General features: G+C 52.4%; 1 protein-coding gene across 4 annotated transcripts in view; it reads right to left on the reverse strand.

Annotated features, from left to right (window-relative positions):
• Positions 1–17,029, reverse strand: part of DNMT3A (DNA methyltransferase 3 alpha) — a 96,344-nt gene that overhangs the window by 22,747 nt on the left and 56,568 nt on the right. The window lies entirely within an intron of this gene.

A 17,029-nucleotide genomic window follows, 5' to 3' on the forward strand; every position in this document is an offset into this window, starting at 1 on the left:
GGTGAATGACTAGGCATCGTGACATAGTGTTAGGCGACTACTGACTGACCTTCTGACCATAAATATGTCAGAAGGGGGATCATCTGCTTTGGGTAATCCTGGATCATGGAGCTATGACAATGTGGATGGTTGGGGAAATTTATTATTTTTGGGCTGTGGTTGACCTTGGGTAACTGAAACATAGAAAACCAAACCCTCGATAAAGGGGAGAACTACTGTACAGCAATTCCTCCCTTCTCACACATCTGCAGCTCAAGACTACATTCCTCTTCTTCGGGAGCCTCTAGCTGGAGCCTCACGGTACAGCCTAAGCCATTTCAAGCTCCCCCCTTCTCAGCAGAGGACCCAGGACGACAGACACGCGAGGTACTGACAGATTCAACTAGACTTGGAGAGACAGGAGAAAGCCATTGAAAAGCAAACGTCTGTAAAGATGACTATCATAGGTACCAAGCTCAATGGGCCAGGATGGCCTGGAAGCCAACAGACACTGGGTAGTATGGATGATAAGTGAGGTAAGAGAGGTCAGTGCAGAGCCCAGATGGGATCTGAAGGAGGAATCCAATTTGGAATGAGTTAGGATGGGTGGAGAATAAGAGATGTTAGTCGGGAGGGGGGAAACTTGTCCACCTTCCACCTCCAACCCCACTAAAGCTGAAAGGTGCAGAGAAAGATGCCAATAGCTAGGTCCCACAGCAGTGAAGAATCTGCAGCTTTTCTGACAAGAGGAGATGAATGGGTAGTTTGGGAAGGTTAGCCTGGTTTCCGTTGGCAAGACAAATCCGAGAGAGCAGAGGAGCCAAAGGTGAATGCTCCCAGTGGGAAGGCTGTCCGGCCAGTGGCCCCTGCCAGAAGGTCTGGACTTGGGAGATGGTCCCATCATCAGCCACTTAACCCCAAGAAGTCTGTTTTCTTATTTGCAAATTAGGAGTGATGACACCTGCCCTCCCAGGCCCTGGAATACCAGCATCTCTTAAGGATCACCTAATGCCCTGGATGCCTGGCTTCCAGCCATAGTCAGCTGGGACGTACCAGCTAGAACCGGTGCTAGTATGATGAAGTCAAGAGATGTGCTGTGAAGGAGAGCCCACCATCTCCTGGGGCTCAGCACCGTTCCGAGCAAGCAAGCAAGCAAGCCCTGAACAGGGAGGAGGACTCCAAATCAGAGTGCCTTCTCCAAATAATTCTTGGGGAGTACAGACTTTCCTCTCCCAACCCCGCTGAGACCCAGAATCCATACAGCAAGGAGGAGCCATTACAAAGCACAGACCCTTCTCTGTTCCAATGCATCTTTCAACCCAGTCAGAGTATCCACATAGTACACTTTCCCAGGAGAGTCCCCAAGCAGAGATGAGCAGCCCTGAATGTAAGCCTCTTGCCTGCTCCCATCCTTGATGGGATGTAATATGACTTGGTGAGCTGCTTCTCTCCCTGCTGCCTCCTCAGCATCCAGGCCCTGCCAACAGGCCACTTTAGACCTCACCCTAGGCCTCCGCTCAACATGAACTCTGTACTCTGGCTTGGCTGGCTCTTTTTAATAACACTACCTCATCTATGGCATCTCCTTTTCCATTATGACATGGCTAACCACCTTAGCTTCTACACTCGGTTGGTACTGGGACTGCTTCACCCAGGGCTCAAAGGGCCAGAACAGACCACAGTCATCAGTTTCACTTTCTCTTCGCTGACTTAAAAAGTAGCCTCCCTCCAGCTGCCAAACTTCCTCATTCTCATTCTTTAAAACTAAGCTCACATCTTACGTCTTCTACACGGCTCCCATCTTTAGCAAAAGGAAGCCCAAACTCAAAGGTGTCCCCTCGCAACCTAGGGTACCGTCCCTCTCCTGTAGCTACCGGGCAGAAGCGGTTACCCTTTTCTGTTCTATCAGAGCTGTGTGCCTCTGTGCTCAGCGGGCAGAGACAGACCCCGAAGCAGAAAAGATGCCAAGATCTAGGGCAAGAGGAACTTGAGTAAAAGGTCAGGAAAAACCCAGGGCAGCCTTCAAGGATCCTTAGGTCACGTTTGTCCTTAACCTTCCAGTGTCACCCTCCCAGGCTGACGACGGGGACAGAGCTTTCGACTGAGATAAAGATAGTCAACCTAAAAAAAGCAGGGCCATGTAAAACAGCCAAGTTCTTGAAAATGTCATAAAAAGTATGTTGAAAGGAGGAACTCCGGGAGGAGAAGAAGATCTGGTGGGGATGTCAAGAGCCTAAAAGAAGTGCTGGAGAGGAAGCATCCAGCCTGGTCCAAAAGAGGGTGACCTGAGAGAGAGGGCACACTCCTGTTTGGCAGGCAGGGAGCAGTGACTCAACAGGCCTGCTGGAAATGCCTCTTCAGGTCACCCTCTCTCCTGCCAGAAACAGCAGGACAAAAACACACAAACAAACAAACAAACAATACCGCAGGACAAGTACGGGGATCTGTGTGGCAAGGACACGTCCTGTCAATTTGACATTCTGGTATATGCAACCCTCCCGCGTCTCGGAAGAGCATGATCGTGGTAAGTGCCGTTAATGTGACTTTCCAGCTCACAGAACTGAGGCGATGCACAGCCATGATCCTCCACCAAAGGGCAGTCCTTTCCCTGGTTCAGGTGGGAACGCCGTGACTGCCTGACTGGTTTTAACTCCAAGTTCAGCGCTCAGTTCATGCTCCGTCATGAAATCCAGGGTTCACAGGGTGTGGGCAGGTTATCTTCCTTCCATCAGACCGGGCATTGACCGGCTGGCTCCCTGTACTCAAAACCAGAGAAGCCACAAGCCCTACGAAGCCATCTGCAAAGCCACACGTTGGGAAGACGCTGTATAGTTTCTGCCCCACAAACATTCATGCTGACCTCAAGGCCGGGGGGACCTTATCCAGACAAAAGACCATGCGATAAACGTGGATGTCTATTCTGATCCTGTCCTCCCACCTACAGCTGCACAGCCTCAAAGCTACACACTAGACCTCTGACTACCTCCTGATGACGTCATCAGTCTGTACGGCACTCAAGGCCCCCACAATCCACAGCACTTACGTCATGCGTCACGCTCCCCACACTCGGTCTGCCTACTTGCTATTCCCCAAGTATGTGGGGGTTCTGTGCCTTTGCTTGCCCCTCCCCTTCAACTCACATCAGCCAAAATCCCGCCTACCCTTCTGGCCCACTTCACCATTACCTCCACCATGAATAGTTCTCTAGACCTGAACTGTCCAGTAAGGTAAAAATAATTCAGTTCCTCATCTGTACCAGCCACATGCCAAGTATCCAGAGCCACTTGGGGACGGGGGCTCCTGTAGGGATGGCACAGGTTTTAGAACATTTCTATCATTGCAGCAAGTTCCTGCTGCTCTGGCCCTCACCCTCACCTTCCCCCGCCGAAAATGATCCAGTCCCTCCTCCTCCTCCGTGCTCCCACAGCGCTTTGTAATGCCCTCTTTGCACCTGCCAATCTTGGCCCGGGCTCAGGTGATTGTGTGCTCATCTTTCTCCTCCACTAGATTAAAAATTCCCAGAGGGCAGGGACTGGGTCTTATTCAGCTCCATGAGGACGCGGTGTGGACCAGCACTCCTTGCCCACTTAGAGCAGCGGTCGCCAACTGGTGGTCCGCGGACGAGGTCCAAGAGGTCGGCGACCGCTGCTGTGGAGGACTAAATCAGTGTGTGCTGACTGAAACCAACCTTGTCTCATCCAGAACCCACCGTCCAAGTTCCTGCCGGGGGACAGAGACTTTCCATAGCAAAATTCGAAAGGGGCTAAGAGGTCCAGGTCTAGGGCTCCCCAAAGAGGAGGGAACTTTTGTTTTCCTATTCCCCTGCAGTCCACATGGAGGTTGCAAGCAAATGACCAGGACTGAGCTGCTCCTGGTGAAGCTAAAAATAGCCACGGAGCCAACAAGGAGTTAGCAGGACTTGTTGCTAAGGAGACCAGTGGCAGCGAGAGCCACCAAGCAGGGAGAAAGTATCAGACCTGCACCCAGAGTACAGAGGCCATGGCGGGGAGAGAGGGGGCACTCGAAGTCAACAGGGGCCCAAGGCTCCCACCTGGAGATGGCCTGACTTCTGGCAGCTCCTGACTAATGCTCTAAGTGGGGCAAATGTTTCCTCTGTCCCTCAGTAACCCATCTCCATGGAAACCACCATGACTGGGGTGAAGTACCAGCCCCTGGAAGGAAGGCCTCTGCCTAGAGCTGGTTGTTATGGCAACATCCCCCCTTTCTGTCACTCCTTCTCTGCTGGCTTCTCCTGTGGGGGAAAGGTGGGGGCCTGGTCTGGGCTTAGCCAGCATGACCAGGGAACACCTGCTTCCTGACAAGAGCAACCTGCAAGGGGCTCCTCAGAAGCTCCTGGGAACCCCGAGAGGCCAGTCAACCCTCAGCTCAGGGCAGAGCTTCCTTTTCTTCCCACGAGGCTTCACAGAGCCTCTTGCCAGAAGAATCCCAAACTCACTCAGGTTTAAATGTATCAGGATCACCCAAGGAGGTTTGCAAAAATACAGATTCCTGGGCTCTCCAAGGCGATCAGCAGGCTTGGGTAGGACCTAGGGATCTATTAAAACCTCCCTAGGTAATCCTGATACTGGCCAGGTGTGGAAACCACTAAAGGCCTGGCTGTCTCTGTCACAATGAGGAAACTGAGGTCCAGAGGGATTGAGCCCACCCAAAGGGGCAGAGCCATTCATTGAAGAGGAAGTGGTCTGGGGAGAGGAGGTGCAGGCAGGGGATGCAGAGGGAAGCTCCCTCTGTGCACAAGCCCAAGGTGAGGCCCCATCTCCTGGGCCTTTCCCTCCTGCTTCCCCTTCAAGCCAGAACATGCTGTTGCCTTGATGCTGGATTGTGATTTAAAACCGAGCCTTTTGACAAGCTGTCCCCTATGGCAGAAAGTGGAAGGTAGAGAGAGGGGCTGGGCAGTCTGGTTCCCAGAGTGTATAGAATGGTGGCAGCCCAGGCAGATGATTTGGGCTGAAAGAGAAATCCATCCTCTTTCGAAGGGAAAGCAAAAGGGTCACCATGGCAACCTGCAGTGCGCTAGCCTGGCTGGGCTCCTTGCCATCACCCAGGAGAGGTGCAGCATTTAGGCAAACGCCATGGGACTGGGGGGCCCCACCCACCTTGCCAGTGGAGTTTTAGAACCCAAAGAGGCCATGCTCTACCTTGGAGCGCACCTCAGAGCCTGCCTGAAACACCTCAACTCCAGGATCCAGGAGCACGAGGCAGCACGAGCACCTGAAACAGCCAGACTGGGGGAGGACACTGAGGAGGTGGAGGACAGGGTGGGGGACAGGGTGGGGGAGACGGGCCTCCTCCACCTTTCTGTTACTCACAGCCTCACTGTGTGCCCAAGACCCATCCCACATGGAGCCAGCCCTCATTCTAGACAGCATGCAATTAGGTAGTAAATTATGTGGTCGAGATGCTTTCTCGAGTGTGGAAGGAAAGTTGGGGAGGCCAGGATCAGCAAAGGCAGTGAGACCCAAGGGAGGGGGCCGGTAAACGAGGGATGGTGCAACCTCCCAGGTCTCTCAGACAGGAATGGCCAGATCTCCGCGTATCTGCAATTGCATCTGCTTCCCCCCCCCCCCCCCCAGGATAAGAACACAGGCCTGTTCCATACAGTGAGGCTTCTCCGCAAACCCCACTCTGCCCGCAGTCACTCCCCCCCCCCCCCCCCCCACCCAGCCTGGAGCTGCTGGGGGTGCACCGGTCCACCTGTGAGTGAGGAGGTGCAGGCTGGGCAGGGAGTGGGGTAGGGGAGAGGGTGGGGGTGCTGCAGGTCCCCAGACCTCACTTGCTTCTGACCAGGAAAATCAACAGAAGCCGTGGCTGTGAGGTCCCAGGCTGCTCAGGGTGGGTATGGCAGCTGACGACAAAACCTTCAATAAGTGCCTAGCCTCTTTGGATCAGCTAATGGGACCACAAATATCTGCTGAGTATTACAGATAAGATCAAAGGAAGTCAGCGAGAGGTGGAAAGAACCTTATGACAAGTTTGCTTGAGGACACGTCTCTAGGAGAGAAGTGATAATTTCATACCTTCGGGGGGAGGGGAGGGGAGATGCCGGTTAAAAGGAACCCTGTAAAAACCCCAATGGCCCCCAGGCTGCCCTCCCCTCCCCCTCCCCTCCTCCACCCGGTCGCCTGGCTCCAAGGGTCAAAGGGAGGGGCTCAGGGACCACCATTCAGATGCAGGCCTGCAGACACTCTCACGTTTCAGGGTCCAAAGAGAAGACTCAGGAGGCGCTCAGCCCAGGAGCATTGTGGTAAACTAGGCCGAAAACAGCGGGAAGGCCTATCATCTCCATCCCAAAGGAAACATTTGAATTCCTGTGCCACGTCTTTTCCGGCCTCTGCCCCACCCACATTGGGACTGGTCCCCCAGGTCTGCCTGCCTTCCTCGACTCAGCGCCGAACCTTAGATTCCACCTGGAGAAACACCTGGGCCAGGGCCCTTCGCTAAGTTCCAGACCTGAGGACCACGGAGCAGGGCCCGGGCCGTGGCAATGACAAACCTCCCAGAGGATTCCCGTGTGCAGGAGAGCCCCGCCGTGGGTGACAGGGTGGTGGCTGATGCATTAATTGCATCTTTAGGGGACTCTTCTGTGCCAGATTTGGCGTACTTCAAATCATCCACAGCTTCAGTGTTCTCAGACTTTCACAAGGATCGTCTGCACGGGGCAGAGCTACCTTTCCAGGCTACGAAATCAGATTTCTCAGGGCCCACCCACAGATTCTGGCCCCACTGGTTCGGACTGGGGCCTGGGACTGTGCCTTTTAGTGCACTGCCCAGTGCGATGGAGCAAGACACAACCCCCCGCCCTGTAAGAAACACTGAATTCTGAGGGACCTTCGGTATGTGTAAGACATGTCAACTCAATTTCAGTTTTGTTGATTTTTTTTTTTTTTGCCCCACAAAGCTGCCTTGCCAACAGCGTCTAGATTCAAATATAGAAGCGACTGAACTGCTTTATTCCTATTTTTACTTAATCCATCTGAGTTGGAAGTGAAAGTATGTATACTGCCCACCATTCATTGACTAAAGATGAATGGGGCAAGAGTCATATATGCATCTGTGAAGGATATGAAAGAATGGCAAGTGGGAAAAGGGGTGAAACTCACACACACACTCAGTTGGCCGGGGGGCGGGGGTATAAATTGAGAGGTGAGGGACGAGGATGGCCACATAGACTTGGGGGAGGGGGTTGGAAAGGGCTCCACCGATAGGTGAAAAGGGGAGCTTTCGTTCCGGAACTCCTTTGGGGGTCTCTCCTGATTGCCAGCTGCTCCCAGACACCCCAAGCCTCTGTCCTCCTGTCCTGCCCCTCCCAAGGCGGGCTGCTCTCCTGGCTTCAGCAGTTCCCTCCCTGCACTCAAGCCTGCACTTGCCCTCCACGTCGATGACTCCTTTCGAGCCGCCTGCACACCCTCTCCCCAAGGACAGCCGACCTGCTGGCTCCTTAAAAGCAGCTTGTCCAACACCCAACTCCAAAGCCCACCCCCTCCTAAGAGAACATCTTCATGATGTTGAGATAGGCAGAGAATTCTTAGAGATATACACACACACTAACCAGCAAAAGGGGGGGGGGGAGGGTAAACTGGACTTTATTAAAATTAAAAGCTTTGGCTCCTCAAAATACATCCTTAAGAGAATGAAAAGTCCGTGTCACCTTCCTGTCCCAAACCTGCTTTTCCTCCACGATTCTCTAGTTCAGGTAATGATACCCTCCCCCACTCCACAAATACTGGGCAGGTTTCTCCCTTTCCTTCAACCAGAGACAAGTTCTACCCCTTCTATCAAGCCTGACTCCCATTACCTGGACCCTCAGAGCCAAAGGCAACACCCTCCTAGCTGGTCCTACTTCTACACTTCCCCTCGCTGGCCCCTTAAAGGCTGCCAGGGCTATCTTCCTCTTACACACACGCAGTGCTCACATTCCAGCTCCCTACTGCACCGTGAGGCCTCCCTTTCTCACTAGGACAAGGCGGCCTTCGACCATCTGACCATCTTCCTTTGTAGTTTTAGCTCTTCTTATACCTCCTCCCCAACGCCCACACCCTAATTACAGACCACTTGCTGTTCCTAAACAACCCAGAAGTTTCACACCTCCTTCTATTTGTCCTCAGTGGTTCCTTTCCCTGAAATACCTTATTTATCCCTCTTGGAATTCCCAAAGGACACCTCCTCCAGGAAGCTTCCCAGGAGTTCCCCATAAGTTCTCTGGCCCTCGACAGTGTGGCTCATGGTGAACACTCCCACTTCCTCCACTAGGCAAAGTGTCCAGGCGTCCAGGCGTCTCCTCCAGCGCCAGCACTGTACTGTGTGTATTTAGTTAAGTACTGAATTCAAGTCCGTTAAATCCTTCATCTCTTGTATTGGCTCCTCATAGAGTCAGAGTCCAGCCTCCCACTCAATGCGTGAACACCCCGGGGACCTCCTTGACAAATGGTCAGGTTTTGAAAGCAGAGAAATCATTACCATCGTATCTTTTCCGTTGTCTGCCTCCTAGAAAGCGCTATGAGAATGCTTCTAAAAGTTGAACTAGCGCTAGGCGATTTGGCTCAGTGGATAGAGTGTAGGCCTGTGGACTGAAGGGTCCCGGGTTCGATTCCGGCCAAGGGCACCTGCCTGGGTTGCGGGCTCGGTCCCCAGTGGGAGGCGTGCCATTCAATGATTCTCTCTCATCATTGATGTTTCTATCTCTCTCTCCTTCTCCCTTCCTCTCTGAAATCAATTAAATATATATATTAAAAAGTTGAACTAAATATGCAAGAAATCTTAAGGTGCTCTAGGCTCCAAACTCCTAGACAATTTCTTGGACCACCTCACCTTAGGGTCCCCCTCAACGCCCTTCCCCACAGACCCTGTCAGGCATGATGTCCCTTCTTTGGCAAGCTTCCCCAAGGTCCTGGGCGGGGCTCGTCAGGAGCTCCCATGGCCCCATTCCTCCTAGTTCTATAATGGCCCTTTCTGGGCTTCAGCAGCATAATTTATTCACCTACTGCCTGTCTCTCCCAGGAAAGGGTGGCATCCCAGGGTGAGGTTCTGACTTCCCTTTAAATTTGTTTCACTGGTGTCTAGAAAACAGAACACAGTAGAGACCCAGACACTTCCCGTGTTATCTTCAAGCCCGAGCACACCGTGTTTGCTCAGTTAGGGGTCAAGAACTCTTTGAAAGAATGAACGAATGATTGATTAATGAAAAGAAAACTGGCAGTAAGGAGCAGATCTAGGCAGATCTTTCATGACCAAAACCCGAGGCAGGGCTGCGAATTCTGGAGCTAAGGAAATGCCGCGGGAAGCTGTGCGTGTCGGAGGATGGGCGTCCTTTGCATCACCTTTTTAGTGATGAATTCGAGCCCTTCCCTCATGCCTAGACCTAGTGACTCGAGGTGAGCACCGTGTTCACCTTTCTGACCCAGGCATAAAATGACAGCGGAAATGGGGACAGTAGTGAAGAGGAAAGGAATGCTAGACTCTAGCAGCAAACGTGAATTTTATGAACTCCCCCCCCCCCAAAGAATCCTTATAAGGATGCTTTATGTGCCTCTAGAAGAGGCATTTATGAGAGGTCTGAGATTGCACTCAAATATTTAATTAAGAATTCATGGACAAGGTAGTACAGGAGACAAGGGGAGCCACAGGCCAGGATTCCAGTCCTCTTCCCCCAAATTATGAAATTCTAGAATCTCTGGGGTCTTCTAGCCTATTTCTGTCACATTACTAATGAGAAAACTAAAGTGCAGAGGGACTCCCTCCAATTGATCAGGGGCAGAAGCTGAGACCAGCACCCAGGCCTCCTGAATGTCATTCGGATACTCGTAATCCAATCTCACAACGTCAAACATACACTCTCATGAGAAATCAGCAATTCAACCCCCAGGGCTCAGGACCAAACAAGTGGAGCAGGGGGACTGTCCCGAGAGCTTTTAAGGACCCAAACCTGGCACAGAGGGAGCAGCAGGAACACTTGCAGCTAAAGAGGAGGCAGCTGGCGGGAGGGCGGGCCAGCTCCACCCTCTCTTCCAACCTCCTCCTTCAGCTTCTGCAGAAGCCAAGGCTGCAAGCCGGGAAGACCTGGTTCTAGTCGAGTGATTTGGGTGCAAAACAGAAGCAGCACGAGACCTGGAGTCCAGTTCTGCCCACGCGACCTCTCCACAAGGATCTCCATGTGGCTCTTACCTACTTGCCTCAGGGAATCTTAGTTTCCTGATAGTAAGGTAGGGATAAATACAGTTCTTAGAGTCATTCTGGATCATCTGTCAAATGACAAAATTATACAATCTAATGCTGCGTTTGACGGCAAGGGAGAACAATCCATGAATGGGGGGAGTACAGGACCTCTTCCCGAGGGATTTTGGGGGCGTTAGAAGAGGCAATGCGGAACCGGGGCAGGGTTGGCTGGGAAGTCGGGATTTCCTTATAAGGCCAGCAGGTCTTAGAGTAAGGTGAGCTGGCTAAAGCTGAGTTGGAGGGTTGTGATTGGTGTATGTTCGGTTTCCTTGTCAGGTGTTCCCCATAAGCGACGGTGACGTGGGCCGGGCCACTGGGGAGGCCTCCATTTCGTGGGTCCCAAAATATGAACTGACTTGCTCACAGTTTAGGATTATGGTGACGGTGGTGGGTGCTCTCGGCGCAGCGCCTGGCATGCGCGAGGTGCTCAGGGACGGCCTTCCCCTTGGCCCAGTTCAGGCTTTGCCGTGGCCAGCTGCCGGATCCTCCTCGGTGAGTTACTACCACCCTCCCCGCCACTTGTTTACTCGCCACCAAAAAATGGGGGTTGTTCTAAGAGCTTTTCTCTTAGATGAAGCGATTACTCCAGTGTGCAAACAGCCCATCCACTTAAGAGACAATGGGCGCCTCTCTGATGACAATTTCCCAGGCGATCGGAAGGGCCAGCAGCCCTGCAGGCACTGATTACAGGCTGTCACTGGAGCACCTCTGACACGCGTGCAGCCTTTTGGGAAAGTGCACGGCGCTGGCATGCCTGCTCCAAATGAGAGCACCCTCTCTTGGAAGGCTGATGCCGTTTCTGAGGCCACCCTGCACTAGTTCAGGTTTTCACTAGCTGATATGTGGCGAGGGGGTGAAGAAGGCCCGCCCGTCAGAAAACCCTAAAGCTGCTCCTTTACATATTTTGCTAATAATCTGGTTTTAGTCCTTAATGGTCTACTTTGTGCTGCCACGTCTCGTGTCTCCTAAACTAAAGCCCAGGATATCACACTTAATTCATCTATTCCCAAAGCCCCCAGCACAATGCCCCCTACTCAGTCGGCGGGGGTGGGGGGGTGGGGTGACGGCTTATTAAATGGAAGATGGCGCAGCAGGGGACACCCGCTGGACACTCCCAGGCTGTTCTTCCCAGGGCAGACAGGAAGCACAGTCTGTTGAGGCTGCAGGGCTATAAAGCAAGAGGAAGCAACATTTGCTCAGCTCACAGAAGCAACAGCGCAAATGGCCAATAAACATATGAAAAGATGTCTAGCCTCACTTATTATCTGGGAAATGCCAATTAAAATCATAACAAGATGCCATTTCCCACCCATTAGATTAGCAAAATATTGATGTTGGCAAAGGTGGGAGTCTTCTCGTACCCAGTTTATAGGAGCATCAATTGGCGCTGCCCTTTTGGGAGGGCAATTTGGCAGGTTTTATAAAATGCAAAACGCACGTTCCCTTGGACCCAGCATTTCCCTTTCTGGAGAAACACAGATGCACAGAGGCACGACCAAGGATGTTTACGGTTGCAATGGTTACGCAGTAAAATACTGTCAACAACACAAATGCCCAGGAAGAGAATGGTTAAATAAAATCATGGTAATCCATATGGTGGAAGAGAACAGCAATTACGTGGCTAGATTGCCCAGACGTATTGTAAGTGAAAAAACCAAGCTGTAAAATGAAACGACGGTGTGGTTCCACTTAAAAACAAAAAACAAAAAACAAAAAGGGGAAAACAACAACTGTGAAGCAAAATTATATATTTACACACACACATGGATGGATAGAAAAAATCATGTCATATGTACACCAAACTGATAGCATCAGGTACCGGTGATGGAGGAATTAAAACGGGAGGGGAGGGGTTATTACAATAAGGAATGTATCTGTGTAAAACTTACAAAATTTAAAATTATTTTTAAAAAGGATCAAGCTGCTATGATATGCTAGTCCTGAGCTAGGAGCTTTAAACGTTATGTATTACACCTTACGAACCCATACAACTCTGAGATGACTTCTTCGTTCAGCACATCTTTACCTAGTCCCTCTGAACGCCAGCCCGGGGCAGAGGTGTGCAGGGCCCGCACAGAACAAGCTCGCGCCAGGGAGAGGCAGGGAACAGACAGTGAGTGCGGCTCCCCGGGAGGTGAGACGTGCCCGCAGAGCAGAGGACGGCCCAGCCTAGCCACAGTGGCTAAGTGATGCCGCAGGTCCCACAGCTGGGAGGAGACTGAGTCCGCACTGGAACTCGCCTCCGAAGGCCCTCTTCCCTTCAGGAATGTGGAGGGTCGCTCCCTGCTGGGCGGGAGGGAAGGGGAGGCTGGGTCTGAGTGTTGGGGGAGGGGTGGGCACATATTATTTGTTATCATCACTACTTAATTTGTATTAAGCATCCAATATGGGTAAGGATGCGTGAGTTCCTCCCTTCAGGTTGGGAGCTAGGAAAGAGACCCGTTCCTAGATCCGCAGGACATGGGATCGTGCCTTGAAATAATTCAGAACCAATCGTGTTGGGGTGCAGACATCACTGAGAGAGCCGTACCATCACCGGGCTATAGCTGAGTCCTAAAACCCTGAGCGGACAAATGGAGTCCACAGCCCCTCCCGCTGGCTGGATGGCTGGTCCAGCTGCTCGGCTAGGCCTCTGCCCACAGCGCTGAGGACCAATGAAGTAATACGTGCGAGAAGCCCTTCCTAAACCCTGAGCACTCCCGTGGGTCCTTTTGTTCTGATAATTAGCAGGAAGGGGATCCTAGGACTTGCCTTCCTTCGGGAGGAGGTATTGCCTCACCTCTGCCCTCCCCGCTGCTGGGGTCTGGCCAGTTCTCCCAGGCCCCGGAAGGCTCTCCCGGCTCAGCAAAGGCCCAGTGGGGACAGCAGGAGCGCAGGGTGAGGAGTGGAGGCACCACCTGACCTGTGGGACCTGCCCACACAGGTCCCCTGGCCCCGTGCTATTCTCCAGTCCACCCGCCAGCACCTCTGGAAACCAAGGGCTGAGCTCCCTGAGAAGGTGTCCCACATTCACCAACCTCCCAACTGCTTAGCAACCAGTAAGTATTCCTTGAGCCTATTCTCTCTGCCCAGTACCAGGCTGGGTACAATGGGATAAGACATGATGAACACATAAAAAATAGTGCAAAGCTACTCTATGAAACTGAGCGCTGCATCCAACAGTATTATCAGTGAGGGCTACAGGGCTGCAGAGAGGGGAAGAGGCCACTGTAGACTAGAGAAATCCTGGAGAGCTTCCTGGAGAAGGCAGCAGCTCTTCAACTCAACCCTGAAGAATGGATAGGAAAGTAAGGTATAAAGAAAGGCAAGGAGGAGGGAAGGAGCATGGCAAATATAAAGGGGAGGCTGGTCTCTCATACTAGAAAACGGTGGTGAAGTGGGGTGGGGTGGTTGTGGAGATCACAGTGAGGGTTGAAGCCTAGAGAAACACCCAGAGGATTTCTGGCGTGAAAGGGGAGACAATAGGAAGCCACTGTGTATTCTATAGCAGGGCCTGGTCATGATTAAAGCAGTTTGATCCTTAAAAGAATTAGTAAAGAGGTGCAAAGAATAAGAGCTGGGACAGACAGAAGACAGACAATAGCTTCCCTGCCCCAACAAGAATTCCCACTGCAGCCTCAGGGAAGGAAGAAATGCCCCGTTTTCCTCATCCACTTACTTTAAATTTCATTCATTTTGTGATATTCCATATCTTCTTAAAAAAATTTTATTTTTTTGGGGGGAGGCAGGAGAGTCTGGGAGGTAGGTAATCTTAGATGGGCAGAAAAGTAAAGCGTAGCCCTCACCAAATAATTGTGGACTAACTGACAAGGATGGTCATTGGAAAAGGAAACTGAGCAGAGGAAGAGGCCCCAAGGGAAAGGGGTGGGTGCAGGCCAGAGTCTGGTGGGAGCCCCACAGCAGGGCGCACAAGTCCCGTCACCTTCCTGCCGCTCTCAGCCCCCATTCCCTGTGTCCCACCACCACAATCTTCCCTTCTTGTGCCTCAGAACCTGCAAGCCGTACACCTCCTACTGCAGTGCCCTCCCTCCCCTCCCCTAAATCCCAGCGCATCCCCTAAAAGCCAAAAGCCACCTCTTGCTGATGTATGATGACCCCAGGCAGAGTAAGTCTAAGTCCCTTGGGGCGTTGCTCTTCTCGGTACCGAACCCTCATCCTATCCTGGGACAACTAAGAGTCAGTCCTCTAGGCATCCGAGCAGCCCTGGTATCTCGCACAGCACTCGGATGTGGGGGCCTCTGGGAGTCAGCTCCAAACTGTGCTCTGCTGGGGCTTAAAGAGCAGGTGCCTCATTCCGAGGCGAGGAAATGCTGGCTGGACCTCCAAGTGACACTGCCTGGGCAACAGCAGGAGGGGAGATGCTTTTTGGGGAGGAGGGCGAGTCAAAGGATCTATGAGAGCACAGGAGCGGCAAGGGGCTCACGACAGGCAGAGGTTGGGGGCAGAGATCTGGGGGTGCCACGGCTGAGGGACAGAGGAGGATGCTGAGGAGATGCAGCTGAGGAACTCGGGAAGAACCTCAGGGACAAGGGCAGGAAGGCCTGGGGAGGCGGTTTCGGAAGACACGGTCGGATGCCAGAGAGCCACTAGAGACTGGGGAGGGAGGACGGAGTCACCCTTGGTAAGTAAGCCACTTAGAAAACGGGACTGATGGGGACAGTGACTGACTACTCTTTAGTCTGAGGGGAACTTGGGAATCTTGAAAGCTACCTGTGTTTCCCCAACATCCTTGTCACCTGCAGCTAGTCCTCCCCCAGCCCCTGGCAGAGCCCCAGAGGGGTGAGTGTGGTCTTCCGGCCCGGCCCCGCCCCACGTGGCAGTAGGAAGCCTGGATTCTAATCCCATCCCATCCCATCCCCTGTGTGCTGCGTGAGCTTGTGGCCAGCGTGCGACTCCGCACCCCGGACTCCTGGCCTGAAAATGAGGGGCTATCAGTTCAGACGCTTGTGTGAGAACTCACGCAATTGTTTACAGACATCTCTGGTGATAGCCTATGAATAGAACAATTTTACTAGCAGAAATGTAGTTTGTAGATCTCTGTATCTCAAGTCGCACATATCTAAAATATTTTAAATTAAATAAACTTGTGGAGTTTTTTTCTGTTAATACTCATTGGTTACCTATACTGGCTGGGTTTAAGATTTTCTAGAAAAGCTTCTGATGACTGTTGAAGCGGGGTGATATAGGCTCCTCTCTCCACTTCTGCGGAGGTTAGAAAAGGTTCACGATAAACAAGTCTTTAAATTTTAGTAGGAAAAAAAGCAATCCAAAAAATTTTAGTAGAAAACTTAAAATTGAGAAAATGTACCTATTATCTTTCCAGCAAATTGAGAAAAGATCTTTTTTATTGCAATGGAGGTCCTTCAAGGGAGCACAGTTTGAGGACTGTAGGATTTCTAGAAGCTTTCTTAGGTCTAAAAGTTATCAGGTCCTAGCTTCCAGCCCCAAGGCTAAGAAAGGGCAGAAAAAGCACCATGCATACATAACAAGGGGCTACAAAGCAAAGCCCCGCCCATGGTCCCAGGGGGCCAGGAGTGGGGCCATTGACCAGACGGGTAGAACAGCCCAGTCCCCAATTTCCATCCCAAAGATCACACTTAATGCTCAGGGGCAAGTCCCTCTCTCCTCGGAGACTTGGACTGGCTGCCCCTTCTAGGCTCTTCCGGGGAAAGTAATCCCTTCCTTCCTGGATCCTGAAAGAACTGGGAACAATCAAGTCGCCAAACCCCCACCCTGTGTTGACTTTCTCTAGAGCAAACCCTGGAACAATGCACTGAGGACAGCGCCTTCCTTGGCAGGCCTGGGGTCAAGACAGTGAGAGTGAAGGTGAAATGCCCCAGGTGGTGGCGATTCACAGCCTTTCACGTTTCCTCGCCCTTCCTCTACTAACCAAACACGCCAACTGCGCTTCCCTGGGTCTCTCCCTCTCCACCGCCTCCCCTCCGCTCACTGCTGCTCCCCTCCGCTCACTGCTCGCACCAGCCACATGACCCCCACCGAAGCGTCTCAAAAAGTCACCAGCCACCCCCAGTTCGTCAGATGCAATGGGCACGAATCAATGAATTTAGCCTCCGCAGGGCAGGTGGCCACTCCCCGGAAAACCTCTCTGAGCCCCACACTCTCCCCTTGGCTTCCTCCCAGGCCCCTGCTCTGTCCCCACCCGCCACCCTTCTCCCGAGGACCATAAATGCAGGGGTTCCTGCAGCCCCGACCTTCCTCTGCCCAGGCCCCAGGCACCTCAGAATTTCAACAGGAACTCCTGATTCCCAAACCTGTTCCTCCCTAGTCTTCCCCGTCAGAGGACAAGGTACAACAATCACAGCATTCAGGCCCGACCCCTGGGGGCTGTCCTGGAGTCCTTCCATTCCCTCCTGCACCCGCCACCCATCAGCACACGCTACTGGTTCCATCTCCAACATCCAGCCCGGATCTGTCCTCTGTCTCCACTGCTGCCCTGAATCCACTTCAAATCTCTCCTCTGCACAGAGACCTTCAGTGGCATCCCAGTGTGCTCAGAATTCAGCCAGCTTTTGGAGGCCCTGAAGATTGGACCCCCAATCACCTCTCAGCCTCAACTGGCCCCACTTCCTCCTTTACTCATTTCACTCTGGGCGTACTGGTCTTCCATTTGGCCAAACAAGTCAGGGCCTTGCCTGTGCTGTTTATCTGCCTAGATTACCGTGGTCGGCAAACTGCGGCTCGCGAGCCACATGCGGCTCTTTGGCCCCTTGAGTGTGGCTCTTCCACAAAATACCACGGCCTGGGCGAGCCTATTTTGAAGAAGTGGCGTTAGAAGAGGTTTAAGTTTAAAGAATTT

The sequence above is a fragment of the Cnephaeus nilssonii genome (assembly GCF_951640355.1).
Source record: "Cnephaeus nilssonii genome assembly, chromosome: 15".
NCBI classification, from domain to species: Eukaryota; Metazoa; Chordata; class Mammalia; order Chiroptera; family Vespertilionidae; genus Cnephaeus; species Cnephaeus nilssonii.